The sequence below is a fragment of the Pelobates fuscus genome, chromosome 6 (genome assembly GCF_036172605.1).
Source record: "Pelobates fuscus isolate aPelFus1 chromosome 6, aPelFus1.pri, whole genome shotgun sequence".
NCBI classification, from domain to species: Eukaryota; Metazoa; Chordata; class Amphibia; order Anura; family Pelobatidae; genus Pelobates; species Pelobates fuscus.
In genome coordinates this window covers 74,287,329-74,309,197 of record NC_086322.1, presented here as the reverse complement: position 1 = coordinate 74,309,197, position 21,869 = coordinate 74,287,329, and positions in this window count along the sequence as shown.

Genomic DNA, 21,869 nt, shown 5'->3' with positions numbered 1-21,869 from the left:
CCCATATTCTAGACACGAACCAGAGGAAAACAAAAAAGTGAAAAAATAAATAAATAAATAAGCCAAAACATGAAGGAAAAAACAGAAAACAAACAAAAAATAAATAAATAAAAAACAAAAAAATATATATACCACCCCCTCGCCAAAGTTACACCTATGTCCATCTCATACTAACTGAGTATTGTATAAACGTACCTGATAGTTATACTGTTCACTAGTAATTGTAAGATGAAACAATCTTGTTTCACCTTCCTCCCATGTCCTCACCTCTATCATCTAACCATCCCCCCTCTTCTCCTTTCTCACCTGCTCTACTTATACTCTCTTATCCTCCACCCCTCTGACCTCCCCCCCTTTAATGACAGTGGTCCGTTCAATCCCATACGCGTTGCATAGTAATGATGGCAGTTTACAGCATCGTGACGGCAGTATACTTGCTATGACAGACCATGCTGATGCAGCACACTCCTAGGTCACCCCCTCCTCCTCTCCCTTCCCAACCCTCCCTTGTCCTCTCCCTTGTATAGTCAACTCTAATACTTGCTTATGATTGATATCTGGTTGTCTCCACTGATGGATTTTTGTTAATATGTGTCGGACTTGCAAACTATGTTCCCACTGACATATCTCTCTTAGAGGATCCTCGATCACATCCTCCAATTAAAAGTGTCTCAATTCACTTACCCCACCCACACTTCCAGACACCAGATACCCTTACCCATTTCTGACTTACATAGGCCCAAAATCAATCAGTCCCTACTTCAGTTCCTTCAAACATCTCATGGCCCCCCGTAGCCCAACGCCCCAACAGTCAACAATTCCAACAATCACTCCTTCACATTATATCAACTCTACATAATCAGATTTGCACTTGCTGTATCAAATATTACAGACACCTCGTAGTTCCACCTCCCTCATAGGATACACAGATACCTCAGGCCCACCAGCTGGCTCCATACAAGTAGGTCTGAAAAACCTGGTCCAAGGTGCAAATTTTATTCCCTAGTGGCCCAAACTCCCCATTCTGGGACAGTCATCCAAGGACGCCCCTCTGTGCTCTACACCCTTTGCTGTCACACCACAGTAACTGTAGAATGCCCTATCCCTAGATCATTCTGTAAATAGTTATCATTACTACCTTTCCTTTCCCTCCCCATCCCCTACTGTACCCACCAGATACTCCCAACAGGGGAGACTGGAGTAGAACCCAGCTATACACCGCTATTGTCACGTTCAATGTTCAGGGCATAAAATTCCATGAAAAGTTATCCATGACCCTCACTGAACTCCAGCTGAGGGCTGATATTGCCTTCCTACAGGAAACACACTTTAAAAAAGACACAGCACCTGCCCTCCGAAACTGCAGGTATCCAACAGGATCCTTCAGCAACTTTACCGATGCTAAGGCATGTGGGGTGGCGATTCTGTTATGGGCACAGGTACCATTCACCTACTCAGATCACAAGACAGATGACACAGACAGACTACTCCTAGTCAAAGGTCAAATCTGCCAGAACACCGTTATACTGGTCAACACATACCTCCCCAACAGACATCAATGCAAACCACTTAGGAAACACCGTTTAAAGTCATAGACCACTTTGCGGAGGGCAGCTTAATTCTTGGCGGAGACTCACTAGATTCTCGAAACAACGACCACCACGGTGACGTATCAAATGTCTGCATGCAAACAACTGAACCTTCTATCCCATGCACAACTCTGACTGCTGGTGCACAACCTACCCTTCCGCGAAGGACTACTTCTTCTTCTCACCTGCCACTCATACATACTCTAGACTGGTATCAGAAGACACAAATATACAATAATTTGTGTACACGAAATAAATAATCAAACTTAACTTAGTGACAGCCTCCCTTGGCAGCCTTCCCACTTGGGTGCCCGAACAAGACAAATGTATACAAAAAAATATGGGAAACCGCTGTCATAACCTATAAAGAGATAAACAACACATAGTGTGAAACCATATAAGGCATATATGTAGACACGTTTTTGGAAGCACTCACAATGTGAAGTAAATCAAAGTGCTTTGATGGTGCCACCCCTGCAAAGGGGGGTTAGTATCCCAAACAGTCAAAAATGAAAACTCGATTGAACACCTACTCAACACTCACAGCCAAATGCTCAGAACTACAAGATATACTGAACACTAAAATCAAATGCTCATTCCTGCTTACCAAACAATCTTACTTCTCCCAGGGGGCGAAATGTGGCCGACTACTAGCTAATTCTCTTAAACAACAAAGGCAATCCACCTTCATCTCTAAAATTAAGACGGCCACGGGCGACTTGTCTTATAAACTTCCAGATATCCTAACGTCATTCCAAACCTTTTACACAAACTTATATAACCTTAGAGAAACCCTTCCGTCTGAACAAGATATTGAACACTTTTTCACCTCTAGAACTGATCAAACCATCCCCGCCGACACACTACAGTCCCTAGATGCCCCAATCGCCCAAGAAGAAGTTCAAGGTTGTCCGACACCTCCAACTGGGCAAAAGCCCAGGATCTGATGGCTACACAGCCAAATACTTTAAAACATTCTTAAACATATTAATGGAGCCCTTTGTAAAAGCATTTAACTCGGTGGCACAAACGGAGTCCTTTCCTACTTCCGACATAGCTCTAATATCCAAGCCCAGTAAAGACCCCACCAACTGTGGTAGCTATTGCCCAATATCTCTGATAAACACAGATTTAAAAATCTTCACAAAAATACTTGCCTGCATCCCCTGCTCAATAGTCTCATACATCCAGACCAAGCCGGATTCGTCCCCAACAGGGAGGTCAAACACAACACTACTAAATTCCTAAATCTGATCTACATAGCACAAAGCCTTCCCTCCAGCAGCCTACTACTCTCTATTGACGGTGAAAAGGCATTTGACAGAGTGTACTGGACCCTATTAATGGCGACTCTGTGGAAACTGGGCTTTGGACCTACTGGCTTAAATGGATGCAAGCCATTTACTCCCTACCCACCACAAGGCTCAGGATCAACGGACAGCTGCCGGAACCGGTGCACATTAGAAACGGCATGAGACAGTGGTGTCCCCTGTCCCCTCTACTTTTCATACTCATTCTGGAGCCCTTCTTAAAAAGCAGCAGGGATAACCTTGACATAAGAGGCATTCAGATACAATGGGAAGAGTACAAAATCTCAGCATTTGCTGACGATCTCCTCTTCATTATGGATTCTCCTAGTACATCACTACCTCCACTCCGGAGAGAAATTACCACATATTACAAAATCTCAAACTTCCAAGTTAACAGGGGGCGGAGCCTGACTTGCTAACTGGCTGGACGCATATCAGAGGGGCTCCTGAGAAATGACCGATCTCCTACGAATAACCCCTGATCCAACCCCTGCTCTTCTCCTGTAATCTGTTGGTATTTCTCTCAATGGTTACTAGATAGAGCAGCTCTATTACCTGTTTAAGCTAAGAAATCAGTTTAAGTATAATCTGGTACCAGTAAACTAACATATATATTCAGCCTGTCAACGCTACACCTGTTTAAGTCTGTTTAACTTTGAATTACTTTTCCAATTCATAAGAAGAGAAAAGAAATTGAGCCAATGGTCCAACTGGTACACTGGAGATGCGGGGGTAACCCCGAAGTAGAAACTTATATGTTTATAACTTTTCCAATCCATATCTAAAGATCTGACAGCATGGCACAAACCGCACTTTACCTGGCTACGTAAAATAAATATCCTCAAAATGAACACACTCCCGTGTCTATTTCAAACTCTGCCCATAACCATACCTAAAGTCTTCTTCATGAAGCTTAGACGACTCTTCACTACCTTCATCTAGGCACATGAACAGCCTAGGATTCTCTATGAGGTTCTGACCAGACACAAGTCCAGTGGAGGACTAGGAGTTCCCCACATGGAAAAATACCATAAGGCTATCATGCTGTTCAGAATCTATGAATGGTCTAGCTCTCTGCCGGCCAGACAATGAACCATATTAGAAAGTTCCATGATTCAGGTCCCCCTCTATACAGTTCCATGGCAAAAGGCAAACATCTCGCTCCTCACTACAATCATCTCACCATTCCACCCATGCTCAGGAGCTGGACACAAATAAGAGAATCCAAGGACATTTATCCTCACCCTTCCTCCTTGTACACCATCACCCACAACCCACTCTTCCTACCGGGACTACAAGCTCTTTTCTACCAACAATTCCAACGAATACCTGACATACTCTACCTTACTGGTTCCCTACTGGATGGAAATGCCATCAGATATCTCAGATATCTCAACAACCTAGTCAGCCCGGGTACCCCATCCACACTGCAGTCACTTCCTTATGCGCAAATTACACTCTTCCTGACAGGTAACCTCTTAAAGGGCTCCCGTACTCTATCAGAGTTCAAAATACACTGCAAGTCCCACAATGTCAAATCAAAACAACTATCAACATTCTATAAACTCTTTCAAACAGACCATACATACACACTACAACCCTTCACAAAGCCTTGGGCCTCAGACCTAAATCACAAACTCATGACTTCCTAGTAGAAAACGGCCTCAATCTGCAACAATGTACAAGAGAGTGGGTACAAACGCATTTCCAGATTGCACTACTCCCCCTCCAGACGACACAAATTAATTCCTAACTCACTGGACACATGTTGGAACTGCTCCCAACCTAGGGCATCTCTAGCACACACCTGGTGGCTATGCCACAAATCCAGACTTACTGGACCAATTTAGTAAAAATTACCAAAATAGTTACGGGAATCCTACTCCCTCATACACCACACACCCTGGTGTTTATGATCTTCCCCACCCCTCTCCCCAAACCACAACCTCCTCACAGCCTCCAACTCACTTATCTGTATCAAATGTAAGAATTCCTATGCCCCATCTGCCAGAGAATGGATCACTAAAGTGGACAAAATCAAAATGATGGAGGAGATCCACGGATCCATCTACCACAAAATTGTTTTTTTCTCTCTTGCTGAGAAATTTGTTTCATCTCAGTGCACTACATGGTTTGGTGTGTTATGCCTGTACTACCTTTAGCATCTATGAGGGCTGCAGTGGCAGCATGATACCATGAATTTTTGATATGCATACTTTTTTTTCAATAAATGTGCACTCATTGTGTATACATTATTTTTCTGTGGATTATTTGGGATTATCTATGTGTGCAGACCTACATGCACAATGTTACACATTATCTATAATTGGGATGTCTAGCACCGTGGCAAGAATCCTGTTAATTTAATGATGGAATGACTCACAAGTACAATCTAATATTTTTTGTCATTTCTGAGATAATTTGGTGTTGCGGCTACACATGTGAATGGAATATTATTTCCTCTTTACACTATCTTTACTTCCCCATAGGATTGACTAAGACTGTCAAGGAGGCAGATCAGGGGCAGAGTCAGCACAAACACATTCAAACACAGCCCTGGCCAATCAACATCTCCTCCTAGAGATACATTGAATCAATTCAGTGTCTATATGTAAAGGGTGGAGACACTGAATGGCAGTGCTGCTCACTAGGCAGCACTGCCCCAGGAATCACCTCTAGTAGCCATCTGAGGAGTGGCCAGTGGAGTTTTCACTAGGCTGTAATGTAAACACTGCATTTTCTCTGAAAAGACAGTGTTAACAAAAAGCCTGAAGGGAATTATTATACTCACAAGAACAAATGCAACAAGCTGTAGTAGTTGACTATAGTGTCCCTTTAATTCGCATTTTAGATAACAAAACCAACTCTTAATATTCTATATAACATATTAATTATTTAATAATAACTATACAATCCTTGTATTTAGCATAGGTTTTTATGGCCCCAGTCTGCTCTAAAATTCAATAGTTACTAAGACACTATCATTATTATGAGAGTCTATCCCAGAGAGTTGTTTGCAGGTGGTATGTAGGACACAACATTGGACAACACTATTTCAGAAAAATCTTAAACCTAAAATTAAATAAGGGAACTAACCAAAAGATGAAATTGCTTGCCTCTGTTATTGTTTGTTTATACTGTAGCAAACTTTGATGTTACAGTTCTGGACCTCAAAAATCTATTGCTTTGTTCAAAAGCCAGTGAAATAAAATTACAAGAATGACCAGCACATTATTTTGTCATGTCCATATAACTGAAACAACTTAAAGATCAAAATGATTCACTACTTTACAGAACTGATGATCTGGAAAACAAGCTTTTTAAAAAGGCAGGTCCACTTCAAATACATTTCAGTAAGGGCAGAATGTAATAAATAGTAACTACACTCAAAGAAGATGAATCCGCAAAGAGCTTACAGCACTAATTTAGTACATTTGTGGTCAAAATGTTATAATTATATTATAAAGCAAGAGATACAAGAGGCCCATTACTATTAGAAATCAACAAATAAAAATAAATGAAAACCCATGCGACATCAGGGATATTTAATAAACGGATGCACTCACACAAAGATTGCAACAAAAGAAAAGTGTTATGAGTACTGTTGAGAAAAAAAAGTTCTAAAAAGCAATTACCAATAGGGTAAGTGAAATGTACCATGGTAGAAGTAGAGAATGTAATAATCATGCTGATCGTATACATTTATAAAATGGAACTTTCCATAACATGGTAAGTAATCTAAACATGTTTAAAGACTGAGTGTCATTTAATATGTTAGGATATATATATTATATATTTAGCATTTGTGTTTAAAAAATAAAATAAAAAATAATATATATATATATATATATATAGAAAAAAAGAGAAAAACCTTGCACTCCTACTTAAAATTTTAATGACCCGGTGCTCGATTGCACTATTCAATATATATAAAGGATAATCAGCACTCCCAGGTTTTGTAGAAAAAAAAATTCTATTTATTCCGAAATGTCAAATATATATATATAGTAAAAACCAAAGAAAAAGTTACCTGTGCTCTCTCCTAAAACCCTATGTATATTTAAACAAATGGAGGTCATTTAGTTACTCCAATGGCCATTAGAAGGAATGCCTGACTGCCAACGTCAAGGCAGACCCCAACTAGGCGGTTCCTACACTGACCTTTCACCTTGCTTCCTTGCCCTTCTGGCAAAGATATCTCTAATGAAACTGAGAGGGGTATTTTTATATACACCCCTATATACTTATTAACCCATAATAGGGAACACATGGGAGGGGCGGCAGCATTGTAACAAAGCTGTGTGATACAAAAAGTGAATACAAATATGTGACGGAACCAATCTCGCCACATTGTATTGGAGGAGCCTGGTTGCCTGCCTGCTACCTTTGGACTATGGCCCTGGGAGATTGGGTCCTTTACAAACAGTGTTCGGCCCTTTAATTACTATGGGAGAAGAATTGACACTTTTTATAGGGCACTTCGGATTTTATTCCATTTTATGCTGAAACGGTCCGTTACAATTGGTGGCAAGCGGCGGGATCGTTCCTACAGCCAGAAGGACAGCTACAGAACACCATTTCTTGGGATTTACAATTTGAGGGCAACGCATGTCTGAGTACAGCGACCCTGACAGCACCAGGATGAACCAGCAGTGGAGTACGAGGAGGGTGACATAGATGACTGGGATGCATTGAGGAAAGGCATTTGGTACCAGGCCCTGGATAACGTACAGTACCAGCGGGGCAAGAGTCTCCCCAGTGAAGAGCAGCGATGGCAGACACAACTGGCACTGCGGATGCCCTTCCTGGGAGAGCAGCCTCTGGAGCAATGGGTAAAGGAGCTCGAGCACCGGGTATGGCAGGAGCTGTGGCTGGAGGATGCCTACCAGGCGCTCTGGTGGTATATGGCACAGTATATACCCTGGACAGCCGAACATGACAAGCCAGAGGGAGAGGAGTTTGATGGTCCTGGCTTGTTATGGGAGTCCTTTGCAGAGCCTGGCTTCGGGAGCCCTGCGCAAACCAGACTTCAGGATATTTTCTATGAGAGGGAGGCTAGGCATGAGTGGGATGACCCCCATGAGGTAGAGCAAGACATGGCTCACCTAGCAAACATGGAGTGGGAACTGGAGCAGGACTACCGAGATCTCTTCCACTCCATTGGGAAGGCTCAGCAGGACAGTAAAGTGACAGACCCAGATCCAGACCCATTCCGCTGGGAAGATATTGTGGAGATTTACTGGGAAGAACCCCAGGTGGCCGGTAGAGATGGGACCGAGGTCTCTCCACCGGTCCTGCAGGGAATTGGGAGCCCAGTCTCCATTCCCCAGTGGCAGGCTGAGTTACAGGGGGCAGAGGTATTTGGTCCTACCCCCCAACAGCAGAGTGATATGCCGGGAAGGCAGTGTGAAGTGCAGGGAGAGGAGAGCAGCGTCCTCCCTCCCCAGCGGCAGGCTGAGTTACAGGGGGCAGAGGTAGTTGGTCCTACCCCCCAGCAGCAGAGTGATATGCCGGGAAGGCAGTGTGAAGTGCAGGGAGAGGAGAGCAGCGTCCTCCCTCCCCAGCGGCAGGCTGAGTTACAGGGGGCAGAGGTAGTTGGTCCTACCCCCCAGCAGCAGCTGGATTTTTTGGGAATTGGGAGCCCAGTCTCCATTCCCCAGCGGCAGTGTGAATTGCAGGGAATTGGGAGCACAGTCTCCATTCCCCAGCGGCAGGCTGAGTTACAGGGGGCAGAGTTAGTTGGTCCTACCCCCCAGCAGCAGCGTGATTTTTTGGGAATAGAGAGCCCAGTCTCCTTTCCCCAGCGGCAGCGTGTCCAGCAGGGAATAGAGAGCCCAGTCTCCTTTCCCCAGCGGCAGAGTGTCCAGCAAGGAATAGAGAGCCCAGTCTCCTTTCCCCAGCAGCAGGACACTGTATTGGGAGGAGAGACAGTTGGTCTCCCTCCACAAAGGCGGAAAGTATGTATGGGAGAGGAGCTTGCTACCACCTCTCCCCAGCGGCGGATCCGTAATGTGCAGGGAATAGAGAGCCCAGTCTCCTTTCCCCTGCGGCAGAGTGTTCTAGTGGGAGAGGAGCATGTTACCCCCTCTCCCCAACGACAGCTCAAGGTACCAGGGGGAGACTGTAAACCCCCCACCGGTGCAGATGGGACCGTGGTCTCTGCACTCACCACACAGGGGGTAGGGATGGTCGGTCCTACCCCCCCACGTCAGAGCTGTGTATCCAAGGGGGAGACAGTCCATCTCCAGCAACCAGGCTCCAACCAGACTACTCCGGTGGTAGTGCTGGCACCAGGACAGAGTACCGCTGGTCTCTGCCCACTCAGCAACCCACCAAGGCAGCCTACCAGTCCCCTACACAGCCGTGGTCAGGCACCTGGACATGGACCAACTTCTCCTCTACCCAGGTGTAGTAACCATTTATTGTGGGTGGGCTGTACTGTTTTTTCTGCTTTGTGGGTGGGTTGCTGGACTAACCAGGGCACTGACCGGCAGGAGGTCAGGTACCCTGTTAGTTTTTTTGGAAAGGGGGAGAGATGTGACGGAACCAATCTCGCCACATTGTATTGGAGGAGCCTGGTTGCCCGCCTGCTACCTTTGGACTATGGCCCTGGGAGATTGGGTCCTTTACAAACAGTGTTCGGCCCTTTAATTACTATGGGAGAAGGATTGACACTTTTTATAGGGCACTTCGGATGCAGCCGAAGTTGGCGAAGTGCCAGAGTTACCGAAGTTGTCGAAGTCGTCGAAGGGACCGGCATCGGACAAAGGACCACGTGGCGGCGGGCATTTTAACTTCGAACACCGCCGACCCGTACCATTGACTTCACTTCGACACTTCGACTAAAGTCAAAGTACCGGCCACACTTCGAACGGGACTTAGCCGTTTTTATGCTAGAAAGTGACCGACCGCACAGCCCAAATCCATGGAACTGTTTTGGGCAAGGAAAGGTGCTTGCGGTCGGTCATAAAAAGACTTCCGTGTAACTTTTTACTTACTGAAGGGATTGGTATGATTTTTGAGAGTGTTTATGTTTAAAGTATGCTGAGTCTGAATATGTGATTTGTATGTGGATGCGATGTATGGTTTTAAAGTTATGAAAGTTGTGTAAAAGTATATTTTGAACTGTATGCATAATGGGATTATGTGTCACACTAAGGGGAGGGGATGTGTGGGATGTAACATCTATGTCATTGGTTATTTTATGCCCCCCCCCCCTGGGTGTGGCCTGTATGTGCACTCATGTAATAAAAACCAGGCTGGGTGCCCCATCACCTCAGACCACTGCTTGACCTTCAACACGGAGCCTTGTCTCGTTCTTGGGGGGATTCACTGTATGCTGCTGGAGATTGATTGCTAGGAGTGTAAGCTGATGTCTGCTTTTCCTGTTCGTCTGCTAGCAGCTATTCGTGAGGTTCCAGCTTAGAGTGCTATCTTATTCCCTGGTATACAGTTCGGGAGTTTGATGTATTCGCCTATATCCAATTCGTGAGTTTTGATGTTCTGCAGTAGCTGTGCCTTTCTGTAAAAAGGGGATTATCGCCTAAACTGATTTTATTCCCTTTTATGCTGAAACGGTCCGTTACAAAATACAAAAAGATAAGTCCTGCGCTCACTCCCATCACTCCTGGGTGGCAGCAATGTTACCATTGAAGTAACTAAAAGACCTCCATTTGTTTAAATATACATAGGGATTTAGGAGAGAGCGCAGGTAACTTTTTCTTTCTTTTTTACTGTATGTATTGGGGCTGATGTGTACTGTGGTCGTTGCTGCTGCCCAGGAGTGATGGGAGTGAGCGCAGGACTTATCTTTTTGTGTATATATATATATATATTTTATTTTATTTTTATTTTTTCATATTACATTTTAAAAAGTTTACAACACATAATTCAAAACATAGCAAGCATTGTAGGTATAGTGGACATCAAGATCTGTAATGCCCTGTAAAGCACTGTGCCAGATCTTAGATTTCCATAAAAAAAAAGGAAATGGTGGTTGTGTATGGGGGCTAGACCAGGCAAAATCCAAAACAAGATGAAATTGAGCCAAAAGCAGAAAAACCTTACATGAGCCAGTTCATAGTTTTTGTGAAAAGAATTGTAGAAGTCATAATAGTCAATAGTCATACAATGTTTCTTGTATCTTTTTCAATAAATGTCTCTGTTTTTTATATTATATGGCTGGTTACTTTCCTGACAGACAGATATATATACACACACAACCCTCTTGGTTTTATTTATATATAAATGGACACTTAAGGGGATATTTATGTATATAGCTTTACCCTCAAAGTGCAAGAAATAAATCACACAAATGCTATGTAAATTTGTAACTTCAGAGACAAATTAAAATCCAGTAAGACAAGAACCCTCTACATAAAATATCATGGCAATCAAAACCATATCATGGCAATCTCTTGATGTCCGCTATAAACATGGACCCAATAAACTTTATTCAATGAGCTTCTAAAAATAAAATATTTTCCATGAATCACATTATGATTAGTAGCACTACATGTGATATAAACATGTCCTTCCACTTATGCTCTACTATCTGTCATTACTTTCTACATGTAATCTACAAAACATAAAATAATGGTATAAACATCATCAACACACAATGTTAACATTGTCATAGATCAAGATGAGAGAGAGTGAAATAGTAATACACTTTAAAAAGACAATGCATTAGTTACAAACGTCACGTTTCACATATCTTTTATCTATGAGAAGAAATAGAATTAAAATATTGCATAACTATGATATTCCAGTTTGCAGTTATGTTTGTCATACACTCCTTACAGCAACAAATGTTCAAGGATAATTAACTATATCATATAACAATATTTATTGTATAACTGAATATACTTCTCTTAATGTTATTGTTTGACAATATATCTCAATTGCATTAAAACACATATTAGCTAACAATTCCATATTACTCAGGGATAATAACCTCCCTAGTGTCTGATGGTTCAAGTGCTTCAGTTGATGAGATAAACAAATTATAAATGTATTATTATTATTTTTAGCACCATAAACATTAGAGGTGATTGTAGTTTTTAATGGTGCAAGGAGTTTTTGCATGATCTTCCAACATTTAATCTCAAAATGTTTTGAGTAGGCAGACAAAAAACATATTCGCTCTTGGCATCCAAAGTCCAGAAAGAGTGTCCAATTACACAGCTTTATAATAGATTATCTTATATTTTATAATCACATTTTTATTGTATCATACTTTTCTTTTGATGGTACACAAAAAGTAAACTATTTCTATTTTAAATGTTATGCGTTGTTATATGTTACTTCCAAATTATAGCATATTCCAGCTCCTGAAACTGCCAAATAATATATAGTAAGAATAAGTTTTACTTACTGTGTTCTCAGTGTTATTTGTGAAATTATTCTTAAAATTAAGTTACTATATTTGCTACTGCATGCTAAATGATATTCCTTAAGGTGGTTTCTAATTCCCCTATGCAATATTCTATTTTAGGTAGTTTATGTTAATGTACCTCTGGGTGTTTTTCTGCAAGTCTCAGTGGAGTTTTACTAAACTTGTAACTGAAGTTTATTTTTTATGAATTCTGTATTTCTGTTTTCCAGGCAACATCACTTTAATGATTTATGTGGTTGCAAAATATTATTTAAGGTAGTTAGTATACTAAGAAAATTGACACTGTTTTTGATATTCTTACAGTATAAATGAAATTTTACAAAAATATTAAAATATGTTTGCAAAGCATATCTAAAATTATGCAAATTACTTTTCTCTTGTCTGAGCAATTAAATTTTATTAAAGGACACAGAGGCTCATATTAGGCTTTATCACTTTCTTTATTCCTCAGCAGCAAAGAAAGAATATTAAGATATTAATAGAAAACAAAAACAAATACCCTTAACCCCTTAAGGACCAAGCTTCTGGAATAAAATGGAATCATGACATGTCACACATGCCATGTGTCCTTAAGGGGTGAAAGGGTTAACCATATAACATATTCAGCCAATGGGAGCAGTCCTCATTTCATATACCTCCAGGTGACCCTAAGCCACTCCTCTTTCTTTGCTGATGTCTCAGCACGTCATATTTTCTTGCTCTGCAGATTTGTGATTGAATATTGTTATTATAGGCTAATCTACTGTAATGTTCTGTGTTTTTATTTGGTTGTCTATTTGGGGTGGGCCCTCTTACACAGGCCCCCTCTTTGCTTGGTTGTGGTTCACTCACAGGGTTCCCCAACCCCTCTCCCAGGGCTAACACTTACCCCTTGCAACTTCGGGTTGTTTATAACCTGGGTTAGCCATTCGTAAGACGACCTCGGTTCCGAGGTTTCTCCCCCCCCCCTTTACCTCAGGGCAAGTCTCCCTGACTGTCCTCCAGATCGCTCGCAACGCTTGTTCAAGGGAGGGCGCAAGCTGATTGACAGCCTGGGTTGTCAGGCAGCTTACCAGTGTTCCCCAGAGGCCATTCCTGAGGGAACACTCGGTAAGCTAGCCATAAAAGTTTGTGCAGCCCTTATTGTGCTCTGCCCTTTAGTACTTGGCTCTTTGCTTCCTCCCTTGCTCAGCCCTAGTTACCCCTGCTGTCAGGACTAACTCCTTTCTACCCACTGTGGTGACTGTTCCCTTTTGCTAGTCTAGTGTCATTATGCCGACACCTTCTGATATGTAGGCTGCTACTCCCAATGCCTCTGTTAAGCCCAGTAGTCACCGCCTACCCAATGTGTCCTAGGAGCAAATGAACTCTGAGGAGTTCCACTCGCTTCTGGATGCTACAATGAGCAAATCAGTTACCCAGGCCATTTACACTGCCATGGGAGTAATGTCAGACAACTTGTCCCACTCCCTCTCTACGGCTATCATAGCGTCTAGCCGTGCCTCTGGCTCGGCACTCCTTGCGGCCTCTGATAATAAGCCGATGGTCCTTAATGGCCGAAAGGCTACGAAAAAATCCCACTATGTGGGTAAAAATACCTTCAAAAATGCTTTTACGCACAGTTTGCACCTTGTTGATACTGTGGACGTGGTGCTCCCACGTAAAAAAGCCACCCACTGGACAAAAGCGGTGCTGACTTGCAAGAGGGCTAAAGCCCTGTCTGATTCGCCTGGCTCTGATTCAGACTCAGAGGAGGTTTTTTATGCGTCCGATGCGATCGACCCTGTTTACTGGAAGGACTCATCTCCTGAACGCAGCTACTACAGCTTACATTTACTTTGGTAACATAACATTAATGGATGCATTCTAGCAAATAGTAAATGGCTATCTATGGTTGCTTGAATTAACAAAACTCGACAGCAGAAGATATACATTTTTTCAAGTTTTCAAACTTGACCACTAGACAAGGTTCTTTTTACTTTGTATTATGATATTGTTGGGAATGTCATTAAATTCTAGTATAATCAATATGAGAATTTAATTAAGAATGTATCTTCATGAAATTCTCAGAAATGATATTGTGATGACAGAGCCACTTTAAAGATAACTCCAAGCACAATGAATACAAAAACTTTTTGTAAGATGTCAAACTGATTTAGGAAAGTTTAACTTCTTAAGTTTACAAGGCAAAGATCCTACTTCTGTTACTTTCTATGGAGAGCCGGAAGCTACCTAAGGAGGAACATATATTGTCCACTGATATTGAGTTTGCTATAAATGCCAATTGATCTCACATCTCACAGGTTTTACTAATTTAAACATCTTTACATATTACAGTATTTTTGTGAAATTCATTGTACATATTTTGCAGTATATTTTTTTCAAAAAAAGCCTGTATTTTCCCCATACTTGACAGATTTTCAAAACTACTAATACATTAACTTAATTAAAGATTAGTATATAAGTAGTCTGAGATAAGCATACTGTCAGCAACTGCTGCTCAGCTTTATATTTTAAAAACAGAAGAGGTTTTTTTTTACTGATATTTTTATTTCATCTCTTGCTACAAAGTGGTTCAAAATGCTGTAACAGCGATTTTAGTTAGTGACTGGTCAAATGATCTCACTGAGAGGTCTGTTATCTTAGCAAACCAGAATGTTAGCAGAGCCAAAGAAATGGATGGATTTAAAATCGCTATACAATAGAGATATATAAGTGTCCACTTTCATATTATTAATCTGAAAATAACCACATTTTTTTCTATGAAACTCCTTTGTTTTTGTGTGTATTTTACATTTTCTTTGAAATAAGATACTAGTAATTATTTTGCAATTAACTCTATATTTTCTCTTCATTAAATCCAAATGTATATCATAGGCATGCAAATAATTTCATATAAAAAGCAAGATAAGTTATTATTAACACTTGTAGTTCTTTAGCACATTTATCAAAATATTTTTTTTTTGCAGTTAGTTTTGTCTGTAACTTAAAACATATAGCTTAGAAACACATATAGCTTAGTTATATTTTGTAATAATTTGTTATTTATTTTAATTTTGACCCAATATAACATTTTGAATATTTTGTAATCTATCTCTCTCAAACATGGATGCTAAATATGAAAATCATATGTACATTTAGAATTTCAACACACAGGTTGCAGTTTGCATAAGATTAGAACTTACACTGCTGAGTGGAATCTGCTTTCATATTAATTCAGTTTATTTCCAAGCTAAATTAATTCCAGAAACTAAAGTAGCTGACAGGTACCAATGCAAATGCAACTTTAATTTTACCATAATGGGATGTTTGAGTGAACAAGACTAAGATAGAAAAATATGAATTTGTTAGGTGGACACTAGCTGTCAATAACTGGTATTAAACTATTTATAAATAAATATAAATAATAAAATCTAAAATATAATCTGCAGTTTTTGTATTCTAGTTTACATATCCATAAACTGCATATTATATAAATAAAGTCTCCAAACCCTGGCTTTACAACTATCCTGCATGAATACCTGATGGGATTTGTGCATCTGGAGTGCCTGAGACTGCACTGGGTTTAATTCCTAGATTCCAACTACTCTTACCTCCCTTGAGCCGCCAAAATTAAAAAGTGGTGCCACTAATATGCGAGCACAGACTTGTGGACAATCATAGAGGTGCTATATTCATATAGAACATAATAATAAATGTGCTAAACCCATATAAACAGAACTTTCACATAATATATCCTGAATAAATAGTCACGGTGGCTGTCATCCAGCTACTGTCAGCCAGCCAGGTTAGAAATTAGTAACAAAAAATTAACTACATAAAGGCTATACCAAATGGCAAATACTAACATACTTCATGCCACCAAGGGCACTGCTTGAGAGACATACATGCACACATACACACGCAAGCAGCATGAAGTTAAATTCCCTGGGATCCAGTGGGGACTTGATAGAGACTTTTTGTGCAACTTCTCTGTGTGCTGGGAGAAAGAAATATGTTATCCCTTCCTCCTTTCACTGATGTTCAAGAGAAGGGTAGGCACTGATCTACTTCAGAACCACGAAGCGGTCTGATTAGGGAAGGCACTTATAAATTCTCAACTGGACCGCATAGCTTTAAAGGCCCCTGGCAGATCCCAGATCCCCTTGATTTGGAACTGACTGCCCCCAATGATGGCTCTGAATTGTGCATGATTTGTGATGTCACACAGTGAACGTGCACTAGAAGCAAACATTCTAAAAGATCTTTGGTTCCTTATTAGTGCTTCTGATTTTGATTCATCTCAAATGGAGCCCCTTCAGAAGGAAAAGTGAGGAGTTTCCTGCAATAAATGTAGATAAATACATATATACAAGTACATTTTATTACAAAAGAAATAAAAATATAATGAATGGTTTTATTTAAAGAGTTAATATTTTCTATTTCCTCAGGATCAAAGAGCTAATCTCATATTTTAACGATAATCTGCAGAGCTAGTAAAGTCATATACCACTTTTGTAGTGCCCTCTTTTTCTGTCATCACAGTATGCTGATGAATGAAAATGTTATGGCCTAATAAATTTCTTCCTGTGAGCTACTGGATGTTTATGAAAAATGCACTATTCTTCTGATCATATTTAGAAACATCAAAGAGAAATATTAGAACCAGGTTTGCCCTCAGGGGATAACATATTCAGGAATAATGTTATTTAAAAAAGATAATAATAATAATAGAAAAAAAAGAACAACAGGGTTCCTTTAATATTATAACAAAAATCTAAAAAGACATTCAACTCCTCTGGCATATTTAGCTTGAAGGTATACAGGATAAGTCATCAAGGCTATAGAATGGTTAAATAATATTCTATTGCCCGAAGGCTTTTTATTTCTTGCAAACTGAGAATGTTTTATAATGTAGGACAGTGCCATTAATTTGTTTTCCTTGTACTGTGACACAGTCCACAAAAATAAATAACTGTTTTGGAGATGTTGGTATTTCAGACAGAAGATTTACATTTCTTTCTCTCATGTCAGTATTGCTTGAATGAATATAACAGATCTGATAATAATGAAGTCCTGTCATGTTAACCTTGCTTGACTGGGCCAAGTTCGCAGGGTGCTCACGTTTTTTGTAATTCAGGCTAGAGAAAGGTACCTCATTAGACAGATAAAAATCTACAACATTATCTCACCTCAAAGAAAACAATGGGACATACAATATTATCTCGTTATATTCATATCTCGCCATGCCTTGTGCATTAACATTTTATAAATACATGAAGATATTCATTATGTCCAGTCACATTGTGGTGGGTGGGAATTACAACCTTTCCTATTTCCTTTATTGCTTTGGGTACCAAGTTCTTTTTTTCCCAATTCTGCTTAAATGAATTGTTATGATTTAGCATTTATTTCCTGTACTCTGCTTGAGCCTTTTGATGTGAGAATTAACATAAAAAAAGATACAATGCTTGCATTGTCACACTGCGGGTTAAATCCTTTGTCACACCTGTGCCCTGTCTCTTTTATAAAATACATTCTCAATTGTAAAGCAAGGCCATTATTACTTTTAATTTAATTTAACTTTATACTGAATGTCAACTTTTGGAGAGAAAAAAATAATATCTAAAATATGGAAGAAAAGAAAAACATAAAGGGCACTTTTTAAATAGATGATAATAGCAATGGACCTCATTGGAATACATGTGAAAAACGCACACGCTATGGCCACCATTTCACCCCTGCCTCACCCTCATTTATAAGACAAGACTATTGTGAATGAATGCTTCTTCTACTTTCTATGAATGCCTCAGTTGTCTCAAATTACCAGAACATCAACCTCATCACCTCCACATACTCTGCAATGACTAGATGACCAGTAGGATGCAAAAATGTTAAAGAAACCACACTCAATTCAATTAAGACAGGGTGCTTAGCTAAATCAAGGGCCAGCATAAGCCCAGAAGATAATAAATACCAATATTAGAAAAAGGGTCCAGGCACTCCAATGTCTTCAGGCACCTTTATTGGAACATGTGGAACACTGCAATGTGGTGTTCCACATGTTCCAATAAAGATGCCTGAAGACATTGCAATGCCTGGACTCTTTTTCTAATATTAGATGACCAGTGGGGACATACGAGCTAGTCTTTTGTCCAGAGACTAAAGCCCCTTGTAGATTCAGAAAGCCCTGATCAGACAAACAATGCAGCTTGACTTCTGCATGAAAACTGCTTTCTGCAGCACCAGTAAGTTGTGGAAGGCAACCTGGCAGCAGCTGTGTGCAGACCTTGGATGTATAGTTTCGATAACTTGCATCTCTGCATATCATATTCATGAGACTTGTGAATGGTAGAAACCACTATATCTGATAATACATTTTCTTGACACAGCTCATCGAAATTTCTATCTCTGACATAGTTTTGGAAAACAAATCAGATACCAAAATGGCATGGAAATGGGTCAATCAGTGTACTGCAAAATATATGCACACTGTAAATGTTATGTATATATTTTGCAGTACATTAAGAAGCACATTTGTATGCCACTTGGTTCATGGATTAAGAGCAGAGAAATAACCAAAAGAGAGAAAGCAGGAGAATCAGTAAAAAATGAAAATGATATATATGTGAGTGAGCGCACTGAATCCTCTATACTGTATTAATTGACCTCAACAGAACCCTTATAATATATGCATGGTTAGGTTAGAGCAGCCCTGTTGGTTCCATTGGCTTTGCATCCCTTCTTGTCACAGGTGCCTAATTCCTCATACTATGCACTGCAGAGAGCTTTAGGAGGATTGATTTCCCAAGTAAGTGGTTAATCTCATAAGAGCAGATGTTAGGTTGCTTGAATAGGACCTACAAAAAAGTTGTACATTGGCAGGCTTATGCAATGTTTATGTTTGCCTTAATCGGTTGTTGTTTTTTTTAAACTATTACATTGTGTGAGCTTTGAAGTTGATGTTTAGCGAGTGTGTGAGGATGATGATTTATTATGACCTGATATGTAAAACCATATCATTCAAAGACTGTGTACTTTCTTTTTCCCATGACTATACACACACACGCACACCAATCAGCCATAAAATTAAAAACACGGACAGGTGAAGAGAAAAACATTAAATATATTGTTGCAATGGCATCTGTCAAGAAGTGGGGTATAATAGTCGGCAAGAGAACAGTCAGTTCTTGAATTTCATGTGTTGGAAGCAAAAAGATCTGTGTGACCTTGGCAAGGGACAAACAGTGCTGGTTAGATGACTTGGTCAGAGCATCTCCAAAATGGCAAGTCTTGTGGGGTGTTCCTGGTATACCGTGGTTAGTACCTACCAAAAGTGCTTTGCATTTTGCTGCGTATGGGGCTGCAAAAAGCAGAGATACCAAAATCTATCTATCTATCTATCTATCTATCTATCTATCTATCTATCCATCTATCTATCTATCCATCTATCTATGCATGAATACAGACAATTCTATGTTAATTGACTGATTTGTTAATTCCATAAAATATTTAATAATTCTAATTATTGACTTTAATCAGGATGAGCACCACAAGTACATGATCATAAATTTTAAAAATTGCTTTCACTGACTATTGTGAATGGAGCAAATTAAGTATTTAGTAAAAATGTTTTACCCAGTGTATTCATTAAGGTATCCAGTTGGATTGTGTAAACTGTCATAGTCTATTCTTTCTTCTATTTACATGTCATTGAAGTAAATTGGCTTGCAATTTAGATAGATAGATAGAACAATTTATTTAGTATGTACACATTGTATTATGGTAAGTCATAAAAATAATTGTTTGTGAAATATTAATCTTAAATAGTCAGTGTTCAGAAAAATTATTAATAGTGCATGGGCAAAAAAGCATTTTTATAAATATATATTGCAACCTGTTCTCTGATGTTTTCCTTTTTGTCACACATTTTTCAGGTTAATATACTTAATTTGTAATGTTATTGTAACAATAAGCAAACAAAGCTGTATTGATAAAGATTCCTAAGATTGTGCTTAGTTATTAATAAAGCTTTCTCTTTCAAACTGATTAAAAGTTTGCAAGAAAAAAATATATTGCTTTAATCTAGATCAGAATAAGAAATGAAAAGGGGGTTCAAATATCATCTGTGTAGATAGTATTCACTATTAACCAATTATTGAGTCTTGTTACCTTATAACACACACCACATTTGGTTGTGACTAGAATTTGTATACATTAGGCATTTCTAACCATTCTCTCTACCTCACCTGTAATTATATATAGCAGGTATAAAGTTTTAGCCATTCTCATTTCTTGTATTTGGTATTACATTATCTATTCCAGTGACTCTCAAAGTAGTCCGCAGGGAACCTCTAACAGGCTAAGACATATGGATAATTCTATGTGGATCCAAGGGAGTGAGACAAAGCACTAAGACATTCATTAATTAATCAGTGTTTAATCAGTGGCATCCATAGATCTTCACTGTTCAGAAAGTATTTGAGACCAAATGATTTATGAATATAGAGATGCCGTAAGACTTTAAAATCTTCAGTGCTAAGTCACTTGAATTTGATAACAAACTTCCAATGGGTTGCACATAGTAGTAAATGTGTCTATTGAAGCTATTGCTTTTAACTTGACAATAAATACTCTAAATAGAATCCAAGAAAACAAATCACATACATTATTTTTTTTTCATGCTTAAAGTATTTGTAACCTTCTTAGCGATGCACATTTGTAAGCAGATCCAGGGCATTTAAGTAATTATTTTAGGCTATGACTGTGTGCCCCTAAACATTGGCTATTTCTCTAATCTCTTACAGTATCAAAAAGTACTAGGACTATGTATATTAATCTATTTATTTTTTGTGCAACTGATTTTTACTTTTTTTTTTAAGATAATTGTGAATCCTAAGATATAAAAGAAACCTTTTCATGACAGACACACTGCATACACAATATGTATTTTTTTATCTGCATCTCGTTTGAGAGCTCAATCTACAGCACACAAAACTGTAAACTGGCCTTGGAAAAAATGGCTACTGGCTATATTATGGATACGTATCCCATAAACCTCTGCTGGACAGGGATTTGTTAAAAAAAAAAAAAAAGTAAAATAAGCAATCCACAATATGTGGCTCTTTGTTTGTTTACCCTTGTTCATGTATGATAGAATTCTCATTAAAAAATATGATTTTTTTTTTTTTTATTTCTATTTTAGAATTTCCTGTCCTGGAGTTTCAGGATCCATAGACTTTGATTGTTTTTTTTTTTTAATTGTTTTTTTTTTTTTTTTTAAAGGGTTGGCAATGTTCTGGCTACAAGCAGGAAAGATGTTTTTTCTGTTTTCGGAGGTAACTTAGACCGTGTTTTTTCTTGGCATCGTGTAAACTAAGCTCTAAGCCAGAAAGAAACATCAACTGAAAGTGCTAAATTCCACAAGGAAATCTACTCATGAGCTGTGATGGTAAATATCAATGAATTTGTTTCTACCTCCCTAGTGGAATTATCATTTTTAGATATGCTTTATTTTAGCAGCTTGTCAGTTGATCTGTATGTTTGTAAATACTTTAAAAATAAAACGTTTGGATAAATACTAATTTAAGATTAGCAACTAGTGTCTAGCAACAT